General features: G+C 36.3%; 1 protein-coding gene across 2 annotated transcripts in view; it reads right to left on the bottom strand.

Annotated features, from left to right (window-relative positions):
• Window positions 1-18277, bottom strand: part of LOC107995625 (uncharacterized) — a 72608-nt gene extending 54331 nt beyond the window's left edge. Inside the window, exon 1 of one of the 2 annotated variants that reach the window (XM_017053252.3) lies at window positions 14754-18277. The gene's annotated coding sequence lies outside the window, so the exon portion shown is untranslated. The remainder of the gene's footprint in view (window positions 1-14753) is intronic. The other variant, XM_017053251.3, reaches the window with a different exon arrangement.
• Window positions 18278-18745: the final 468 nt, after the last annotated feature.

Genomic DNA, 18745 nt, shown 5'->3' with positions numbered 1-18745 from the left:
AATTATAGGAAAATCCATTTATTTCGCAAAAATCCAACGTTTACGTACAATCTACGTTTAATCTACAATTAGAGATAGAAAACAATTTGTTACCCCCCCCCCCCTTTTACCTCGTATCTTCGATCCGAGGAACGAAATACGTTGCCCCATCAACGTGTGTAAATGCAAAACAGTTTTTGTTCGAAAGTAAACGAAGCAAATCGTCGCTGAGGAAGAGGATTCTCGAGCGTCGCATTTTCAACGGTACGAAGATGTAGTTAATCTCCGATCGACAACAGGAACGACACGCTCTACGGTGCAAGCGTGAGTGCATAGCTGCAGTGAATCTTCCTCGGTGAATCTACTTTCACCGATTAAAGCGAACACCACGCTCGAACAGTTCTCCAGCTAACGATATCCTCCTCGATATATTCCTCGTTCAATCGATACTCGACGAACAGAGACCACCTAGCTACCTGTATTCACGTGTCGTAAGATCTGCTGCTCTCGTGATTGACACGGTCGTTAAGATCATTAGGAGTCATGAGGAGGAATGAAGATGTTTGAATGTTTTTTTTTTTCCTTTTTTTTTTTCTTTTTTTTGTTACACTTCGCCGAGAAAGTATCCTCGCATCTCCTGTTTTCTTTCGATTTTCTTTCGCGTTGATGGAATGGAATCGAAATCGTAGAGGTTTGTAAGAGTATTGTATATTAGTTATACTATTGGTATAATAAATAAATATGTTCTATAAGAAAGTAACTGAATAAATGTTTCATTACGCAGTGAAATTTTGATAAATGAAAACAAGATTAGAAATTAAATTTTTATTGCAATCTGCCTTTATTGTAGTTCTAACTTCTGATCTTCTAAATTCATATCATGTTATAGAGCTTGGAATTGAACGGCACATTAATCATTTTTAATTAATCATACTTAACAATATTTTATATATCTTTGTCAAAAAAATTCAATCTTTATTCTTTCTTGATATTAAATCGTTAAATATCATTTCTACTTTCTATTTTCATTCCTTTTCGCTAACATTTCACTGCGAAAGAACAAATAATTTCCAAGAACATTGAAAAACTGTTGATCAAAGGATTCCTCAAATTCAATTTCTAAATTATATTACCAAATTATATATTATTATGATTTTGTAACGATTTTATAAAATTTTCTTTACAATATTCCATTTCACCGTTAATATTCAATGGCGTGGACGCGATTTGAAAAAGAATTTGGCTCGAAAAACGAAATCAGAATCCCTTGCTATTAATCGAAAACGAAACCAATTGCCAATGCCCACGTTGAATCGGTATCCAGCAAGTGATGGCATTGCAAGATCCACGATTATACACTGCACATCTGTGAATTCTTCCAGTGCCAAGACCCGCCAGAACCTTGCCGATGCCCTTGATCTTCGCTTCCTTCTCCGCGTTTTCCTCCACGTTCGGCCCTCCAATAAGAATTCGATTTCCCTTTCTCTTTATTCTTGTTTCACCTCCGCTCTCGGAACACGTGCTCCCGCGTGTTATATCGTGTGTTTCTTCTGGGCAAAGTCGTCGGTTCCAGACTCGTTATCGTGGCGGAAACCGTTAAGTAATTTATTTGTTGTACCGAAACTACGTTCATTTAATGTACGTTCACTTTCCTCGATATCAATCTTTCTGCAATTAGACTAAAGTATCTTGGCTGCAATATAGTTCTTGTAGTCGTGGAGAGATATGCCTCTTGCTCGAGTTGATAAAGGTAACTTGGATTAAGTTGGTGTTTCGGATATTAATGTGGAGTGATTTATCTATGATTTTGCCTATGGTAATAGAGAAGTAATTTCACGGAGAGATTATGAAAAAAAAAAAAAAACGAAAATGTAGAATTTTGCCATTTTCTTGTGTTATAGGAGATAAGGATTCGAATGATTAATTATATCATTCGATCATGTGGATATTAAGGTTATTGTAGAATAATCATAGAATTATTCTGTGAAGAAAGAAAAGATATAATTTTTTTTTTTTTTTTTTAGTGTAAAATTCGACTCGTAGATTATGTCAATTTGCTGTAGATAGAAAAATTCAGTGGATAGTATTTTTTGATGATCGGCTAGATTTCATAAGAGATTTGCAAAACAAAATCAATTAAATAGTCGCTAAGGATCGAATCGATCACGAATTGAAAATCGAGTGAATCGAATGAATCTTGATCCACGATTTCACGGGATTGGTCTTTATCGAGCTGGTACGAATAATAATAATGCATTAAACATCGAATCGATTAACATTAAATACACGGTAAAGAATAACTGGTTAAAAAATATATATAAGTTCTAGTTGAAATAACACGTTTAAATATTAATGTTATTTTTATTTAGCACGGAATGGGTTAAAAATATACTCTTTTTTCTCACCAAACTAAATTATCTCATCCGTTCCAAGCATAAAATTTTTTGTAAAAATATATTTGATATGAAACAACGATTGATTTGTTAACAAAATTATATGTGTATCGTGTAATTATAAAAATTTATGATACGTAATCTAGAAATTAATTGCAATCATTTTATAATTAATACGTATTATTTATTCGTTTAATAAAAATTTCTTTGAGAAACCTTTCAACACATTACAATTGGATTGTTCTCCACAATAAATTAATTACTCTTCATCCAATTAAAAATTATAATATAACCTTCTGAATAATTTAATATGACTTTTTTAAATCGAACAATTATTAATAGAAATTAATAAATAATTAATCTCGTGAGATCAATAATTATTTTTCCCATAAAATAAAAATTATCCAACCGCCACAGTTCAAGTTAAAATTATCTGAAATTAAATCATAATCCACTTATTCGCCGGAACAATTAATTTTTCATGATAAAATAATAAAAATCGTCCAATTATTCAGCCGACGACATATACGTATATCGGTAAAATCGAATTAGAATTACGCAAAACTGGATTGTTCCTGATTGGATTAAATGAATTGCGAGGCGTGTATCACGATCGGCCCACAATCAGCGCAATTATCATACGGCTGCGCAAAAAGCCGGCCGCAATGGCGAGGTCGTTTATAGTGCATGACGAACGACAATAACGATTCCGCGATAGAGTTCCAGAAGTTTTCCTGCCGCGGCTCTAAAGCTCTTTAACGTTTCCTGTTTAACGTTAAATCAAACCGCAAAGCCAGATAAGCCGCCTTTCCTTTGCCTAGTTTTTTTTTTCTAATTTTATTTTGCCTTTTGATCACGTCTCGATTACCGATCGAATGAAATAAATGGGACGATATCTTGCATAAATTGATGAAAAAAATAAAAACTGTATAACGTTTAATAAAAAAACGAAAAAAGGAAAAAAGGAAAACAAAAATTTTTAGAAAGATGTAAAACGAATGGAATATTTGCATCTCTTGTTGATTTATATAATATATTTTGAAATATCGATGAATCGATCGATTCGATTGGAAAATTTGAGAAAATAGTTTTGTAGTAATAATAATGGCAAAATATTAAAATTGTATCTCTGCTTGATGTTATCTTTAAAGAAACAATTTTTAAACGTCTTCGAACCACGTGTCTGCATTCCATGCATTCTCTTTCTCCCTCCCCAACTCCATTACACTTTTCATACGCAATTCCACTGTTCCGCAAAATTGAAAAAGTGTATAATAATTGCAAAAAATAAATAAATAAATAACTCGTCAAAAAATAATTTTAAAATTTAAATATCTATAACTTGTCTTATTTATTGAAAAAAAAAATTTTTCAAATAAAACACAACAAAACTATAAGAAGAAAATAATATTTTAATTTTCCTTTTCTCGATTCTATCAAAAATTATGAATCTAAAATCCAAATGTAAAAAATACTTCGGCAACGTAACGAGTTCCACGATCATATCTACTAACACCACCAGTAAAAAAGAACGAAATCGATCCTAACCTAATATACCAAACCAAAACTATTCATTGTTATAGGATCAAAAAGAACGAGGAAGATTCGAAATTCGAGATTTTCACGGAAATTCAATTCGAAATCCAATTTCTCATCCAATTCATACTCGATACTTGGTCGCGTGTATACCGACAATACCGCCGCCAATTTTCATTCCGTATTATTAAAAGCGAGGATCCATGCAAATCTAATGAAAGGAATATCCGTGATTCCAGCGCGTATACCTGGCCGAAAGGAGGATCGCGTGAACGAAACAAGGAACGACGCACGGGCCGAACGCGGCACACGAACTGAACACGAAAAACCGGCTGGACCCCCCTCGTGAAACTTCGGTACCGGTCGTCTGATGTCGTTTCGACGTATGCGGCGTCCCATTCGGTTCCGTTCAGTTCCACGGAAACCACGATACTGACGGGCCTCTCGCTTGCCTCTCCTGCGCGCTTCCCTCTTTGTCGGCCCCATTAGCGTGCTCTCTCTTCTTTACCCACGTTTCTCCCCTCGATTCGACCACGTCTTCTTTGACCCTGTTTTTTTTCCTCTCTCCTCGTTTTTTTCTCCTTGCTTTTATTTGAATTAATTTTTTCTTTCTTTCTTTCCTTCTTTTTTTTTCAAAAATGTCTTCCATCGCGACTAAGGTTTTTTTTTCTTGTCCCGAATAATTTTTCTCGATCTTCGAATATTTTTGGATTTCGCGAGATGTTAGATAGGTTTTTTTTTTTATTTTAGCTTGCTGTTTTTCTTCTTTTTTTCTAGCTCTTGATATTTCTTCGATCGCTTGACTCTTTCTTCCGATAGTATTATTTAACTGTTCTCTTTCATCCATCTTTTTTTTCTAATCTCTCTTCCTTTCTATTAGAACGACTCCAATCCATTCTCCTTTTCCTCTACTACCTAAAACTTTCCACATACTTTACTTCGACAAGAAACTTCTTACCTCGACAAGTCCCTTACAGTGTAAACTTCAAACCCACCCCCTTCCTTCCTTTTCCTTTTCCTCTAAATATACTATACCACAATCAAAAATTTCTTCCGTTTTCAAATCCAAGTCTGTTTCCTTCGACCCGGCTAAAATCTTCAACGATCGATCTTTCGTCCTTCTCCTCCTCCTCCTCCTCCTCCTCCGCCTCTTCCATCCGAACGTCCACCAATTATTCGACCTTACCGCCACTCTCCTCTTTCTCCCTCGGCCCGTGTTTCTCTCACCTGGCCTCACTCCATCCCTTTCCCTCCTCCCTCTCCATCGGTTTCCTGTTTCGCACGACTTTCGGCCGCCAACGACTGACCGAGACTGACGAGCCCGCCGCGCGAGCGAGCGTGTCCGCGGGGGTGGTCGTCCGCCGCGGCTGCGCCCCTTTTTTCACCACCAACCACCCCCTCCACCTACCCCTCGAGCATCCGTACGCGACAACACCGTACACCTTCCGCGAATGGGACTAATTTCCTTGGTTTTTTTCCTCCCCCGAGTAATTTGTCGCGTCGTTGTTGTTGCGAAATTGTTTGCAATCGGCCAACCCCCCTTTCGGGTATTTCACGTTTCCATTTTTCTCGCGGAAAAAGGGGGGAAAGGAAGGTGTTGGGCTTCGCTAAGTTCTTCTAAAATAATAAAAAAAAGAAGAGAAAAAAAGAAAGGAGAAATGATATAAAAAAGAGAGAAAGGAGAGAGATAAATTGGATCATCGGGGGATATTTCTTTTGTGTGCATTTTGAGTGTAAAATTTGGATTTAATTATTGTGTAGCGATATATAGGAAGGATAGAATCGATTTGTTAAGTCAGTGTAATTGCTTCGGAAAAGTATTGAAATGTAAATCTTAGTTTTTAGTAAATTAATGGAAATGTTGTTGGATGAGAAATTGAATTAGATTTTTGCTCGAAGAATTTGTGCTCGCTACAATTCTAAAGGCGTGAAAAAGCGTGTTAATTGTATATTCATGAGAACAGAACTGCGTTTTATAATGTTCGGTCTGTTAAAAAAGGAAGGTTTGATAAATGTGATTTTTGTGGAAATGACGTGGAGAAATTAATTCGGAGAAGAAAGTCACGTAGAGAAAACAGTTGCGTTAAAACATTAATCGTCTATATTGTGTGCGGTTGGTTAAGGGAAATCGTGAAATTTTTAAACGACAAAGGCACGTTATTTTGCAATTATCAAAGACATCTACGTAAACTTCATTTAAGCCTCGCATTTATCAGTCGACATTTTTTTTAAATTTCTCTATGGCAATCTCACGATTAAATTTCCAAATCTTTAATCAATCGTTAATTCCAAAAAATATTTCGTAATATACGTTATCGTGTCCACAATTTATTCGTGCTGATAAATATATACATCAATTAATTTAAATAATCCAGACAGAATTTCAGAACTACAAATTCACTGTCATTATCCCATATTAAATCTAAATATTATTTGCATATTCAATTTTATCCGCGATTCCCAAACAATTATAATTCAAATACATAATTGAGTCATACTAGGACATAATAAAAGGATTATGAAATTCTCCATATCCACATTAATCACAAATCTATTGATCCAACTTTCGAAACCAATTTAAATAAAAAAATCTTTTTATTCCATTCAAATTATCCAACCAAAAAATATACATGTATATACATATAGATTTTTCATGTTTGCAAAACCATCCTTCGGCTTCCTCCGAGATAAAATTACTCTAACGACCTCGCAGCTGAAAAAGAAAAAGAAAAGAAAAGAAAGAAAAACGAAGGAACAGCACACTATCGCCATAAAAATTCAACGAGCGCCATTTGCATGCCGCGAAAATTCGACTTCACCGGCGTCCTCCTGTTCGAAACCCTTCCCCGTTCCTCGAAAACGAGGCGAACCGATGGCGCGATTTCTCCGAGCTGAGGATCGGTTGAAATTGAAATGAGCGCGAAGAAAAGAAACGGGCAATTCGGGTCGAGAAAACTGGAACGTCCACGTTCCACCCACGCGTCTCTATCCGTCTCGATCGATAGTAACACGTCGGTTGGACTACACCGCTGGCATAATCAATACAGACTGATATATCTGTAATAGGAGTGAAAGACAGCCGGCTGGGAAATGGTAGGAAAGAAAAAAAGAAAAATATATATATGAGGGGAAGAGCGATGATAGATCGTTGACGGACAAGCACACGATATAAACTACTACAACTACGTGGCTCGAGGAGGGGTTGATTAGTAGTGAAAATTGTGTGCACGATCCTTTTTTATCCGTTTTTCTTTTCGTGGTTATTTGTTTAATATTTTCTTTTTCGTTTAATATATAGGGTAGTTTAATAAATAGGAAAAGAATAGGGAGGGTGGGTAGCGTTTTCGTTGATAATGGAACGTTGGTAATTTTGTGAGGGGTTGGCTGCTCGTTTAAATTGCGTGATGGATCGGTTCTTATTAGGATTATTGTATCGAAAGTATCGTCTGTTAACGGGTATACAGTTTTTAATCTTTATTAAAAATTGAATCGAAATTTTTGAGATTAGGTTAGATTAGATTAGATTGATAGTAAAAATTGTACGCACTCTTGCGAATGTAAAAATGTCAAATATCGGGTAAAGATTGAGTAATCTTATAGATTCTTGTTAGAAGATATTTAAAATTTATGTAGATACTTGCGATTATGCGTAATTATAATTAATTTGACTTTAATTATGCGCAACAGATTTAATTAGAACGCATCTTTGAACGTATCAAAGTTTATAACGTTCGTGTAAGAACTCTTTGAAATATTAATCATAATTTTATTTCGTTATTAAATTGATGTAAGTAATGGCCGTAAAATATAAACTGAACTTAATTAAGATTAATTACTTTGTTGTTAGGCGCTGAAAGAGAAGTAAACTTGTTTATTGTCGTATCCCATGAAATTCGAACTCTTTACGTAAAAGTATTTATCTTTATTCACACATTTGTATAATATTTATTCAAAGGAGATATCGAAAACAATGTTTAAATTTTTTAAACAATCAAATTGATCGACGATAAATTTTACAGGTATAGATAGATTCATAAATTTATGCAAAATATTATAAAGATATTGTAAATAAGATCGATTGTATATTAAATGTTTTGTAAAAAGATATTATCGTTTAAAAATAATTGATGTATTTGCATTCCATAAAAATTCAATAAAAATTTTTTCGATTATATTTTTTTAATTAAGACGCAAGATTAATTATATTATGAGATTTTAATAAATAAAGGATACATTGATTTTTTTAAAATATTTAACCAATCCTTTTCTACACTCGTTTTCTACACTCAAAAAAAATAACTAATCAATATCATAATATACAACAAAATATCAAATATCTCATCTTTCGTTCAACAAAATAAGAAACATAATTATTCCATCAATCTTTTACCATCGTACATTATTTTAATTACATAAAAGAAACATCAGTGAAAGTATACTTATCTTCGAATTACATCATTATTATAGCCTATAATCATTACTGGATGTAATTTCATTTCTTTGGTAATATCATCTGACGAATCTTAAAGAAAAAAAAAAAAAAGAACAAGAAGAAGAAGAAGAAAATTCGTTTCCTCTCGATTTCATCTCGAACAATTCCACGATTATAGTAAGGTATACGTAATATGCGGAATATCCATGTTAAAACAATTAGATCTAACTAATAGTGAGTACAATCATAAATTAAACCGACAATTTTATGGTTGTCGATTAAGTTTTGTTTAAACAACGTTCGCAGGATATCGTGTGCAAATATTACTGCAATCAACCGTGTTATTATTGTATAGTGTATACACACGCGTGGGTGAAAGAGGGTGTAATAATTCTGAACCAGCTTGGCTTTACAATGTAACTGCCTTACGTATTCATAAAGTCCATCAATTATTCATCAGGCTCGGGCTGAATGGGCACCAGAGGAAAAACACTAAATTTCTCACTTTTCTCATGCTCACTTGTTAATTATTGCCTACACTTGAAGAAACCAGAGACGGAGCAGACGTAATAGATGCTGATTTATCGATGATTATGCAACTTTTTGCGATTACAATGTTAGAACCGGGAAGAGACGGTCGTATGATCTAATGAACGGCAAAGATCGTGAAAGGAAGCGCGTGTTCCAATCCAATCACAGTTTTTTCGTAATAAATAAAAATATACCCAGGGCTTCGAATAAAAAAAGGGAAGAAATTTAAATCTAACCGTAAAAAAAAATGCAAATAAAAATATTTAAAACTTTGATTCTTCTAAAAAAACTACTTTTTTTTATTATATCATATCAACTCGAAATTCCCACTTTTGATTAAATTATTTTATTAAACAATATAAATTATCGTGCAAGGGGGATGATTCTCCATTTTCGAAATGAACGCAATAAATCATTATAATAGACGCCACACATCCGCAACAGATGAAATCATCTTTCGCTCTCTTTATACGGTATTTAAATCGAATGAAGGGAGGAAAAAAGAGGTCGTGGAAGCGAGCAGCGTTGATTTACTCGGGGTCTCCGGGTGCCAAGCGAGACTTTATCTTTATCGCTGGTTCGCACGGTCTGTAACGGTGCTGAATTCCCTCGGGATCGGTCGTACAAGTGCAGGATGCAAATTCGCCTGGCGTACCCTCGGAATTCGACGACGCTTCCGCTGTTTCGATCAAGGTTCACCATGAGTTCGCCATGAGCCGCGACCACGATCCATTTACATCTGAATAAGAGTTGGGGGGAGGAGAAAAAGAAGCGGAGTCGACGACGCGCATCGAACATATAGATTTGAAATCATATATTTGAGGGAATAGCGTGCGTGAATTTGTTGCTGATTGGGTGGAATGTTGGACGTGATTTTGATTAAATATTTGACGAACAGAGAAATGTGAGTGGTTCGGGAAATGTAGTATTCTGAAAATATTGTTACATCGAATTGAAGAGTATCGTAGAGTGTGATAAAAATTTGATGTAATTTCTTTTTCACTTTTACAAAAGTTAACATTGTGAAATTTGAGGTAATCTTAAGAGCCTTTTTTACGTGTTTCTCAGCCGTCTAATTATATATTTTAAATACGGACGAAATAAGTTTCGAAAGAAAGACGAATATCGTTCGTTGCCTCTATTTCATTGCTCGCCTACATTGATATTGATCAATCGTGTCCCAAATTTAAACAGATGCGCAAAGTTTGCGAAATTGTATTGGCATAGTGGCGCACTTGAAACTGTTTTACGTGCAAGTATACGTATACAAGTAACTACGTGATGGAAAGTGATGAGACAAATTAAATTTTTTGCGAATTGACAATTTTCCAAGAATTATCTATTTCACGCTTTCACGAATATTTCTTCTTCTAAAAACTACTCGCAATGAATAAAATAAAATACAGCAAACAAATGATTGAAATAAATTCGTTATCTTTTAAAAAGTATTTCGATATCTTAGAAGAAGAAGATGATTGATTAATTTCTTAATTTCCAGGATAAAGTTCAATGAAAAAAATTCATCCGAAAATATTACTTTTAAAAAGGGCAAGTTAAATGAAAATTAAGATCCAGATCTTTCGTCGAGGATCGACGTGTCCTACATTCGAACACGCATAAGGAATCGGCTCGATTTCGAAATTGTCGCGTGCAGAATGGTAAAAGAAAAAAGAAGAAAAGAAAAGAAAAAATCATCTCTCATCTGCTCTTTTTTTCCAGAGGGAGAGAAAGACCAACTAAAAGGAAGAGAGGAGGGAGGGAAGAAGGAGAGAAGCAAGACGGAGACGAGAATAGATATTTGCATAACGAGACGCCGATAAATCAATCTATTCACGGGAGAAGGGAATCGCTTAGCGAAACGTCGACCGGAATAAACAGACGAGGAAGGTGAAACGTGATTTCGTTTCGAGACTCGTTTCGATCATTTCTGCGGAGGATTCATGCTAATTGGCCGCTTGAGATCCGGCCGGTTGAATATTCAGCGAACGGACATAAATGGGGAGAAAAGTGAAGAAGGCACAGGCAAAAGTGAAACGGTAACGTCACAAGGTACCGTTAAATGCATTATTCGTAATATTAGATTCATATTTGACATTAGATGTATGCAGGAACGATTAGGATGAATGATGACCCCGTGTACCATAACTTGAATAATAGTGGCACGTATCTGATGTACGTACGTTTAGCTTCCCTTTAATCCAAGGATACGAATAATATTATAAATTTATATTTTGACGATTAGATCTCATTCACGATCTTATTTATTTCTATTTATCTAAATTTCTTTAAATATTATTATTATTATTATTATTATTTTAAGAGATATGAAGAAATTTCTTCATTTTTTTTAAGGTCCAAAGAAAAATGCAGTTCCTGCTGCAAAAGGTCAGGAAATAAATAATGCCGGTTGACGAGTAGCCAGAGATTTCTCCGGCCGAGTCGAGCCTAAGTAAGTATGAGCTGAAACTTTTCAAAGGAGAGCAAAACGTTTCCGCGTTGCTCTCTACGGCAGATGCGTGCGAAAGGAACAAGTGAACGCGAAAGTTCGCGTTTTATGACCGTGGCATTACGCCGACAATCCGGCTGACTCTTTAACGATCGAAACGTTTTACCGTCTAAAGCGACAATGATTTGACTAGTTTCGTAATCCGAGGGTGAAATCTTGTGCACAATCATTATCGAGGAAAGTCGTGAAACTTTTCGAGCCTGTTCCATTATTCACTATTGAATCAGACTCGAATTTCTATTTTATAATAATAGGCTCGAACTTTCGCAATGATCTTTTTTCTGTGAAAATTTGATAGCGACGAGGATGATGGATCGAGGATGTTCGTGCAAATTTTGATCGATAATAATTAGAGATCGTAATAAGAACTATATACTTTGTTTTTTTTTTTAGAGATAGAAAATCAGACACGATTAAATTCCTTCCTCGAATCACCACTGTATCCGCTACACCTTATACAACGTACATTTCAGGATCATTATCATAATTTTTAAAAACAAGAGCGGCTCATATTCACCACATCGTGTATACGTAAAGATGAAGAAAGACGTATGATCTCGGCACACGGTTGAACCTCGACAAAAAGTCCGCGAACGTCTATTCAACTTGCTATACGACTCGACTCGCGTTCCTCGACGTTCCGCATCTTCCTTCGAATCCAAGAAGAAAAAGCAAAGTGACGCGCAACCAGCGAAATATATCTCGGGGAGCGCCACAAATCACCACGATCGTTTCTCAAGAAAGAGCGGAACCGAGTCTCTGGACATCTTCTTCTTCTTCTTCTTCTTCTTCTTCTTCTTTTTCTTCTTCTTCTTCTTATTCTTCCGTTTCCAAGGGTGGAGCAAGAAATGGTCGGAAGAAGAGTGAAAAGAAGAAAAATTCTGGCGCGATAAGAGTCGCAGATTTTCTCGCCTTCGAGAAACTTAATTGCAGGGATACCGTTCTAACGAAGTTGCGGGAAGAAGTTAATAAGCTTCAGCCGGGCAATCAACGCTCATCCATCAGTTGAGCTGTGTAAAACCTTACTCGTGAGGCGAGTTGCGCTGCACTCGGTTTCCTTACTGTCTACTATCGTTTATGAGGGGAAAGGATTCCTTTAAGTGATTTAAAAAGTAATTTGAAGAGTGGAGAGGTTGGAAATGAAAGTGAAGGATAGTTTTTTGTTGAGAAATTCGTGTGGAAAATCTGAGAATGAAAGTGAAGGGTAGTAGTGCTCTTGGAAAGAAATTTGAATCTCGCGGCTTTTTCTCTATTGAAGTGGCGAAATTTCACGCGTCCATAATAATTTTAATGTTTATGTAAATTTAAAATTTGGCTTTAAAAAACTTTCAGGGAATAGAGGTAATCGTATTTCTGAAAAATTTGAATTTCGCGGGCGTTTTCTCTAATCGAAATCCCAGTCAAATTCGATACCGTTTCGCAATTTTATAAAATTGAAAATGCGATATTACTATGTAAATATCGTTTCCAATTTTTTCAAAAACGAAAGATAGAAATAAATTAAGGGCAGTGATGTATAAAGCAATGGTTGAAATAAAAGGAATAAATAATTTCAATAAAAAAATTATCGCTCACGCATTGAGAATCCAAGATCGAAATACTTTTGAGCGACAGTGTACACGTTCGATTCTTCTAGCGCACTTTCGAGGTAACCGCAAACCATTCACGATATCTCTCCACCTGAAAAACGATCCAGACCACGATCCCCGCAATCGAGGTCAATACTCGTACGTAAAAATGGACGCGTTCTCGCACCACTCCCCTGATTATTAATCGAAGACACGATCGAACCAGGGAAAATAAAGAAGCACGAGTATCGCTTAATTGCCGAGTTAATCTTCGAACAGGTCGAATCCCGGCACGCCCGAACAGTCAATCAACGACAAGAGGTTTCTTATTTTTGCAAGGATACCGATAATCTCGTATATTCTTGCTACGACGATGATTATTCCTCCCCTTCTTCGTTTTCGTTTCGCCGGAATGGCGCCACTGTCCAATGATCGGCCACGATACTCTCCAGAGTATCGTATTGTATCTCGATCGTGCTTATTAACCTCTTTTAATCGTCGATCATTCATTGTGCATAGATAAAAAACAGCGAAAGAAAGACATAATTCTTGAAACGATTCTTTTCGAAGCTATTAGTTACGACGAAGAGAGATGTGTATAAAAATAGTAAATCGTAAAGAAAGCTTCTTTTTTTTAAATAATAATTGGAAAATGTATAATAATTATTTATAATATCTAAGATTTTTTTATTATTTTTCTAACAGGATGGTATAATAAGTAATTTAATGGTATGACATATAATAATATATAATAATTTTAATTATTCGATAAAAATAATTTTTTTCCATAGTCGCTTTAAATTTTTTAAACGTAATTATGATATTTTTGTTTTTTATGATATGATAGATATTATAAAATAGATTCGACAAATAGGTATAAAAAAAATGCACGATTCTTCCGTCTACAACAACGGAAGCAGTAATAATACTTTCCTTTTTAATTTAAATTTAAAGAATTCTTAAATCTAATAACTTTTATGAATAATAATTTTCTATAATAATTTTTGATAAATAGCTTTCAGAAATATGAAGAGAATAACGAAATTACTTAACTATCGAGAAAAGAGCATAGAATTATGTAGAAATTATTTAAAATAAGCATATATTATATAAAATCCCGTTATCATTATAATTGAATCCCAACCATGAAAATAAGCAAAAGAATTTAGATGATTGAACAAGGTAATTTTATTAACTTAACAGCCATTTTAAACTTGCTACTGAATATTCTACTATAAAATTACGAAGAATTATAAATAAGAAGAAACTATTATCTCTTAGAAGAATATATAAAATAAAACTGATTGAAAAATATTATAATAACTATTATAATAATTTAGATTTTTAATTTCTATATCTTCAAAGTTAAACAATTTTTTGTTTCGATTAAAGCAAATACGTAAAAACAAAAAAATAAATCATTTATCATTTCTTTTTATTGCTTGCAAAAAGTTTTCATGTCCTTCATTTTTTACATATACTTGACACCTCTCTATCAAAGAATTACACATTAAGTCGGTCAAACCACTCACGTTTAAACAGATAATCGTTTATAACCTGGAAAATAATTTCTCAACCAATGTTTTTTTACAAATTTTTTTCTTTATTTAAATACTATCTATCCTAAAATTTTCTATATCACCCGATATTTTCATTTATACTATCTATCAATTCTCCTCACTTTCCCTGATCTCAACTTTTTTCCTATTCCACTTTACAAATTTATAAAAATTCTTATCTCATTCTTAACTCAATAATCTTAATCTCCCTCCATCACTCTAAAAATTCATTCAAATTTAAATACTCACCACTGTCCAATTTCCCTGATCCCAACTCGTTCACCACCTCTTCCACCAAATTCCACCAAATCACTTCACAGCCCACTTCCCATCGGAAGAGTCCCCTTCGTGTTTCGCACTTTCCAGGTTTAAGAAGCTCGACGGACACTTCACTCGATCCACTCAAGACGAGTAACGAGGCTAAAATCGGTAGGCGCGCGATTAATCAGCAAAATCCGTGTGTCTCTTATCGGTGCAAGAATAGAATTTTATCGTCCCGATGTTGCAGAGATAATGGTGCAGGAATGGCTGCACGGTTGTGCAAAATTAAAAAGAAGACAGCGAGCGCGTTAAATCGTGCAGAAATCCAGGTTGCACCGACCTGAAGCCACACAACTCGCGGCCCTGACCCGCTCAACCGGTGACCTCGATGAATCACGCGACCGGCAGATCTTTGGAGAGACAATCGACGAAAGTTCTCGGTCGGTTGCAGGGTCAGAGGATTGGCTTTGGACGAGCCGTTTCGCTTTTAATTCTACGTCGCAACAGTTTGGACGAACGTTTCGTTTGGAACGTTTGTTGGGCAACGCTTTCTTGGTATGCTTAGTAGGTAAGTGGTGTAATGCGCTATAAGCTTTCTTCTTGTTATAGAGCTTCTACAGACAGTTCTGAGAATTTTCTCTGGACCTACTTTTGCAGGCTTATTGCAGCGTGAGTTTGAGTTGATTTTTTATTCGCAAATTTTGCGTATCTTTCTTTAATTCGCTTCTGTACGATTCTACGAGAGAAGCATTTACTCAAAGAGCAAAAATATTGTAAAATGTTCGCACAATATTTCTGTATTAACACTCGTTGAAAGAAAAAATAGATTAATCCTTAAATTAGTCGTAATCACGGTCAGAATATACTTTACGAAGTTTTTTAAATTCCTCCTTCGATATCTTTAACAATCTCGAATCTCTTAAATTACGAGAAAACTCTCGGTATTCATTTGGAACAATAAATTCATGGCCTTCCAGTTAATCTTCAGCGATGTTGCACCCCTAATTCCAGAAGTTGTTCGAGTTCGTTAGGCGCGATTGAAGATTCGTGATTGCGATTTAACTTCTTCGAGCGATATTTCACAGGTTTCTATCGCACTTTACGAATCTTCCTCGATTAACATTTCGCAAAAGAAATATTCTCAAGCTTGCAATGTTGCGATTGGAATTTTATTTATAATCATAAAGTGTCGATAATGTATTGGATAGATGGATCCACTTCCCGTGCTACGATATCTGTATTTAAATGAATCTTTCATTCTTAAGAAAAAAGAAATCGAGGCAACAATTTTCCGCTATTTCGATTCAATTTTCAAAATTTAATATACAATTGTTATTATATTTTCCCATAAATCAATCTTTATCGGTTTGACGATAAATTATTCCTTATCTTCGAAAATGTCAATACAGGCTTATTATCAGGTTTCGATTGCTTCTGCTACGAACAATCCGAACCGAATGATTTATTCAACGATTTTATACGCGACGATTCTCAATACCACAGTTTTCAAACCGGTTTTCTCACCAGTTACGTCGATTCCCTCGCTAACCTAATTTTTCTTCTCTAATCAACCGATTGCTTCGTATCTCCGATACAAAGAAGAATCATTTCATAACACTTCTAAATTCTTAATCCTCAAACAGCATCAAACAGAATAATATCTCAGATCAGTCGCTCTAAAAATATTTGATTAACACTCTGTAAATCCAAAAACACTCTGTACCTATATAAAATAAAATAGAAACAGATAGTAAAAAATTATCTCAATGAATTTCAGTTTTGCTGCTCCTCAAATTACACCCAGTACAACCAGTTCAACTTCTCCAGTCCGAATCACTTTTGTACATCCTGGGACAGATCCACTGGCAAACTTGAAACGATCCAACATTTCACACCACGTGCCTCATCATACCACCAAAATTTCCGAGCTACACACTTCGGTAACCACTGTCTCATCCGGCAACTTGCCAATCTAATCCTAACCAAACCTCGTTCTCCTCCTGCCAGAGATTGCAACGGCCAGGAGAAGGCGATCGAGCTTCTCCCCGCGCCGACTTCCTGCGGAGATAACCGTAGGATGCTCTCTATCGAGATCAGGAAACCTGTTGATACTTTCCACGATTCCCCCGACTTTCAGGCGAGTTTCAAAGCTCCAACGTTGGAGAGGATTTGTTGGAGGGAACGAGTTGTTACGCGTTCGAGGGGCCGCGAGCAATTTGTTTACGGTCGAGGTGAGCCCGGTGGACGAGTATCACGGTTGACACGGTTGCCGCGAAACGACAAGTTAGTCAATAGCCGTTCGAATTACGCTCTCGAGCTCTGGTTCTCTGGAAAGTGGCTCACTCGAGGCGTCCAAACTTGGCCATTCGACTTCTACTAGATGTCCATGTTGGACGGGGTCTTCCCAGAATTACCCTGGGTGCTCGGTAATCCCTGATCGATCAATTTTGGCTTTGGTTAATTATCGTCTTTGAAACGGATGCTCCGTTTACAAGTTTCGTAATTGTATTTTGAAACGTTGGATCGAGACGACCGTTCTCACCGCACGCGTACAGAGGTATCTCTCCTCCAAGATCCTAATTTAGCCTCCGACCACATTCAATTTCCTATCTTCAACTTCGTCCCGGTATTGACCACAAGCGTTAAATCTTCGTTCCAGCAATTCTTTCGAAATCCAAGGGAGAATCCTTCGAGAAGCACACACTCTTCGTTCACTGTACTGTGTCGTTACTCAACAGTCTCATATCCCAAATCAATCAAAATCCTTGGAAAAAGAGAGAAAAGTATCTGGTGAAATCTCTCCTCCGGATGTAATCATAATCGACACTTCTCCCCAGCCGAGAGGACGAGGAGGGATCGATCAAAGCATAGGTTGGCCGACGACGACTCGAGGATGGACGAATAATGGGCGCGCGTTTTCGAACATGTTTCGATCGGGCTCGATCGGTAAGGCCTCGAGCGGGCGGCCGGAAGCGGAGGCGCGACCAAAATGGCGCTGAGTTCGAAGAGCTTCGAAGGCAATGAGAGGAGCCGCGCGCGAAAACGAGAAACCGATCGGAAGCGTGTCGAAGAATAAAACCGAGCGTACGGCGCAGGTAAGAGAGGTTTTCGAGCAACTACGAGCCGGTCAGAAGGCGGCGTGTCTTTCTCCCCTGCATCGTGCATCAGCTCGCGGAGAGAGGGAAATGGCGAAACGATGGTAGGAGGAGGTAGTGCAAAAAGAGCCGTGGAAGGGGAGACGTAGGTGAACGCGATAGATCTGCGGTCCTCGGGAATCGGGATCGGGATCCTGTCCTCTCGCGTCGATCGCGAGCACGTTGTTGGGTTGAAGCTGGAGGATGGATAAAATGTTGCAGCACCTTTTCTTTCTGGAGAAAAAATACGTTAATACGGAGTATTAGAACACCTTCGCTTCGTACTGCTGGGAGATAAACGGTTTGGTCAGATTAATTTTATGCAATATGAAAAGCGTGATGTATATGTTATGCGCGACGAATGGTGGGATAGGAAAGAAAGATTAGAAAGATTAGAAAGATTTTTATCGCTCACACTATCCGAACTCTTTCATTAATTACGTGGAAAATGGAAAATTTATATGTACTTGAAAAGGTATTCAAAATGTTTTTTTTTAAACATGCATAGAGAATTCTCTATTCTCGTTAATTTATATAACTCACCAGGAAGGCGAGCAGAAGGAGATGTAACGGAAAATTAGAAATGCAATTTTTCTGAAACAACATTGAAGCCACGCTCTATTTCCGTGAAACTGTTCGCGTCTCGAACTTCTGTTGCTGATTCTGAAAATGGTAATGGTTAATTATCTACGCGCTGTTGAAACGGTTAAAGAATACTATGAAATAACCTTGACTTAAAGTTTTTTAACGGTTTTTACAGTTACAGTTTTATGAAAATACCTTCTAAAATCGCAGGCTGTGAAACGCGAGTATCAGCTCACGTATTTAATTTGAATTAAATCCAAT

Source organism: Apis cerana, linkage group LG4, assembly GCF_029169275.1.
Source record: "Apis cerana isolate GH-2021 linkage group LG4, AcerK_1.0, whole genome shotgun sequence".
Taxonomy (NCBI): Eukaryota; Metazoa; Arthropoda; class Insecta; order Hymenoptera; family Apidae; genus Apis; species Apis cerana.
The sequence above is the reverse complement of the archived record's forward strand: the minus strand, read 5'-3'. Positions and strand labels throughout refer to the sequence as shown.